The sequence below is a fragment of the Apteryx rowi genome, unplaced genomic scaffold (assembly GCF_003343035.1).
Source record: "Apteryx rowi isolate R43461 unplaced genomic scaffold, aptRow1 scaffold_4, whole genome shotgun sequence".
Lineage (NCBI taxonomy): Eukaryota > Metazoa > Chordata > Aves > Apterygiformes > Apterygidae > Apteryx > Apteryx rowi.
This window is the reverse complement of record NW_020450529.1, coordinates 9,891,845-9,896,839: the sequence shown is the minus strand read 5'-3', so window position 1 is coordinate 9,896,839 and position 4,995 is coordinate 9,891,845.

Genomic DNA, 4,995 nt, shown 5'->3' with positions numbered 1-4,995 from the left:
CTTTCTCTGATCTAATTAAATGCAATCAGGTACTCCTACAGAAGGTGAGATCACTGGATTATTTAATTGTCACAGCTACAGATTAGTAAAGTGGGCAACTGTCACAATCTAGCCAGATACTTCACCCCCGTTTAACAAGAGTAGGGGAAAAACATGTTTTCTCACTCAGTAATGTTCCCAAACAAAACTAATGGGAGTCAGAAGAACTTCTTCCTGAGAGTTTTCTCTTTCAGTTCTTTAGTTTCACTCCGTGAGCTGCTTTCAAAAGCAAGGACTAAACAGAAAACTAGAGGAAAGAAAACATATCTTAATTCCATGTTAGATATTGAGCACTTCCAAGCAGAAGTTCAAGATAGTAGTTTTATATTTTTGCCAGTTGACCTACCTTTAGAAGGCATAAACTATTGTTTTGGTTAATTTTGCTTGTTGATTAAGCTGCTACTGAATATGAATCAGATTTGGGCTGACAGACTTCCTGTGTCTCCTAGATGCCAATGAAGGGAAGTCAACTAAACATAAGCAAAAGAACTTTTGTCTTCTGATGTGGGATTATTCCAGCTGTAGGTGTTTTCGAAACAGCTTGTACTTAACGCTTGCAAGAGCAGATCTTACTGGAACTGAGTGTCTGTATGAGGAAGATAAGAGCTCATGAACAGCTATTAGAAAAACATTTTGTTTTAGACCATCTTTGCCAGTCCACTTGATGTAATTTTACATCTTTCAAAATAAACAAAGTTGAATTTGGTAGCTGCTTGATCAAGAGTCGTGGAAATGTAAGAAACTGCTAATCTCATATCCAAACCACCCATAAAATACTGAAGGTAGTTGAGACCAGTGTGCACCCAGGTGAAACTGCAGAATGCCTGCCATGCAGTATTTCCTAGAAGGCCCCAGGCCAAAGCATGGCTATGATTGTTAGGAAAGCCAGCACAGCCCTAGTGAGGCCAAAGACACAACTGCCATGCACCGGAAAAACAGCAGCACTGTAGAGCTTTGTGTTCACTGTTAAATAGTTACAATAGCATCAAAGATCAAACCTGCCTTTCCATCCAGTTCTCTGGTCTTTGGGTTCCTACTCTTGCTATGGGCCTTGCTCTTGATTTCCACTTGTCATTATTGTCTGTTCAAAACTGCCACCAGGAAGGCTGCATCCCTTTGTTATTTAGTACAATTTGGGCTTCATTTGTGGTAAGAAGTTTCTGGTGGTGGTACTACACATACTGACATACCTCTCTGTTGGGATAGGCTTTAGCTTGAAAAGTAAGTACTAATTCTCAGAGCTGGGTATGGTATTACTGGAATGAGGCTTACTTATCAAATGCGCTTTTTTCTTATACACTTAAATGAAACAGGAATGTCAATAAAACAACAAAACTCTTTCTCTCATATTTATCCAAAGTGCACTGACCCACTGACTGGCATGTAGGGTCATGGCAGGCTGAAGCCCTTTGCTGAAGCAGACAAGCCTGGCAGAAAGCCCTGTTAGGCTGTACATGCCCCAGCTGTATTTCAGCATCCTTTCCCCTCTGCCCAACAATCTGCAGCACATGACTGATCACAGCTTTGTGTCACACTAATAGAGATATAGCCTAAGGCTTCGGAAACAATACATCAGCACAATGTATGGCCCCAGAGTACTTTTTTTTTGGCCTGGGAACAGCTGATAGGCAGCATATGAGGTTAACCTGTCTGACAGCCCTGAAGCAGCAAACAGCTTGTAGATCAGAACTGACAAACCCTGGCCATCTATGCCACTCATCAGCATGTGGGAACTCTGGACCAGCCATTTCATGTATGGGCTCTGTGTTGACTTAGCCAGTAAGCCAGAAAAGGATAGGTAGGACATGTTGGAATGGAAAAAAATAAATAAATTATGGTGAGGAACAGAACTCTGGTATTGAAGTCTTTAATGGACCATCCATTCACTTGGGCTGGGCAGCCCTGCAGCACAGCAACCTGCCTTTCCTCTGGGATATGTGCCTAGACCAGACCTATTTCAGAAAAGAATTTAGCTTACAAACTCTGAACAATGAAATGTCCATAGTTAGAATTTGAATTTATATTAAAAAGGGTCTCATGTTAGTTAACCATGATATACAATGGGTATCTCCAGTTAAGGCAGTTCAGCTACATCTGATCCAAATATTTTCTGTATTGTTAGAAACAAATTACACAGAGACTGAAAACCCACTGCAGCTGGGGCCTTAGTGTAATGATGTCTCCTTTCTTTTTAGGACCTTGTAATAGAGGGGAATTCATCTCTCAAAACTATACAAGTTTATTATTCACCCTTTAAAGATCTATTATTTTATCTACAGTACAGAATTTTATGTACAGAATTAGCATTCTAGAAAGGTACTCTCTATTTGTAGCAAAAATAGCATATAATACTTGCTTTCTCCTCAGAAATTTTGCCAAAGTGTATGTTCTTCAGGGAAGTTCACAGAGTTGCATCTGCCCTTAATTAAGACAAATCACTGTTTCAGACAGAGACTTGCACTGGAAGATTATTTGAGAACACTGAATTCTACCCCTGGAAAGGGATGATGACCCCTCTCCATATGTATTTTATGAAAAGTCAACATAGAGGTAAAAATAAATATGCAGAGCTAAAATGTGATCATTTTGGAAGGTATATTACAACATATGCGTAATCTAAAAAAATACTGACTTCAGTCAATTCGCACTTGTTTTTAGAATTGGATCTCTCTTCATTTTCAGTGTGGTCAGGTGGTCAGCATGAGTACCATTTTTTCCCACTAAAACATTTTAACTATACTTGTCCAGTATTATCAAGCATAAGAAAACAACTGTGCACGTTGATGAAATAGCATATGCTGTATTAGTGACAAATAGGACAAAAGTGGTGCAGTGTCATATGTCAGAAAATGCCCTCCTATCTCTTTAACCAAGCACAGACAGCATATTTTACTTACTCTTAGCTCTCCCGACTTGGGATTAGTGTGTCTGAGAAAAGAGATAAGACTGTCCTCAAAGACTAATAAAAATTCTGAACAGAAACTGTTTTTCTCCTAGCAGTTAATGAATTGGTAAGGGAAAATTGTGAAAGAATCACAATTTAACTACAAATTCATTGGTCACAAGATGCTGTTGTCTGAGAAGAGGAAAAAGAACGTCATAGCTACCAGCTTGTTAGGTCTTGGACTATATTAATGTAGAAAACTTATTGCTAATTTAAAAATCACCTGAATTAATTTCTGCACAGCCTAAACAAAATGTTACTATGCCTAAGACAAGGGTCAATAATGTGACATATTTTTGGAAGAGCTACACAGATACTCTGAATTTTTATTTTGTCTCACTAAGGTAAAATGCATTTTGTATAGGAATTGAATAGTTTACATGCCATATCAGGACAAGATTGAACATTGATAATATTGCTGTTCAGCATTAAATCTTAGTGTAGTCATCCAGTTCTACATTATTGCATTTTTCTGTAAAAGTTATTTTCCCCTAGCGATCAAGCTAGCTAGCTAAGAATCTCAGTAAATTTGGGTGCCAGGTGGAAATTGAAAGCTGTATCTTACTTCGTCAATGGCAGGACATTCTACACGGGAAAACAGATTTTTGTGCCTTGAAAGTCTGGTGATAACAGAAAGTAAACACGTTTTCAGAGTTCTGACAGCTTCTCAGATGTCGCTAACTGGACCTTGAGCTTTATGCTTTAGAGGGATAACAAGCTTGTCCTGAAAATCTGTCATCACAAAAATGTCTAGATTTAAACTATTTCTGGAATTTTCACAAGGTCGCATTGTTTTTGAAAAATCTTTATTTGGCCAATGGACAAGTCCAGGCAGTTATCCATTGCTTGTTTGGACAAGTTAGTTGTCATGGAAAATTAGCATTCTTGAGTTGTAGAACATAGTGCTCACTCTACTACAGCGTATCTTTAAACACTGTCTGCAGCACTCATGTTCTTTAACAACTGTTTTCATTGCTCAAATATAATTTTATATATTTTAAAACGTCGCCATGGCCAAAGAGTAAACCCAAGAATCAGAAAGCCGAGTTAGACTAAAAACTAACTAGTTCTACTTGAAGCGTAGATTCCAGAAATTAATTAATTAACAGTCAAAATAACATACCTCTAAATACACTACACTTAAAAGATACTCAAAATTACAGAATGGGAGATGAGAGAAACGTAGTTCACAGATTGTCCAGTTCTCTTTGGATGGGGTAAAATTTTCTACTGCTTCCTCTCCTAAGTATCAGTGAAAAAATAGGTTAAAAAAAAAAGAGCATAAATGAAGCTTGCAAATCGAACTCCTATCCAAAGATATCATTGTCTATTCAGGCAGGCAACACATATTATTCTGTCAATTTATGGGGATTGTAAGAAAGAGCCTCTGCCTTTATTAACCTTGAAAAAAGTTGACATAGCCAAGCTTTCTGTCGTTAACACATGCTGAAGCTGGATTACAGAAAGACAGGGTTGCTATCAGAGCTCTTAAGGTTATTTACTTCCAAAGAAATGCTCGCAGTGTGATGTCTCGAAGCTGGAGTTGATGAAGTCAGGAGCAAGAGGCCTCCCATCGGTGGGGACGGCATGGCCTTGTGCTGTGCGCTGCAGGAGCAGGGCTGTGTCCTGAAAGTGCTGATGTGTCCGAGGGGAATTCTGAGGGATATTGCACTTCTGCCTGCAATCAAGGCTTTTTTATTATTATTTTTTAGTAGAAGTGAGGTGCTGTAAGGGGAGATCAGACTCATTCAGGCTTGCTATCACCAAGCAGCTCTGGTCTTACAGCTCGTCTCAATGCTTCACGTCCGTCAGCAGCAACGTTTTATTTGTTCACTAAAACCCTAGGGTTTGGGGGAGAGGCCGTTACCCAAAACATAGTCCCTGTCCCTCCCCCGTGCGCCCCCGGCGACAGGCAGGCAGACCGCGGGCCGCGCACCGGCTCCCGGGCACCGCCCGCCGCCGCCTCCCCGCGTGAGCGGGTTTCTCCTCAGGCCCGCGCGGCGGGGCCGTTG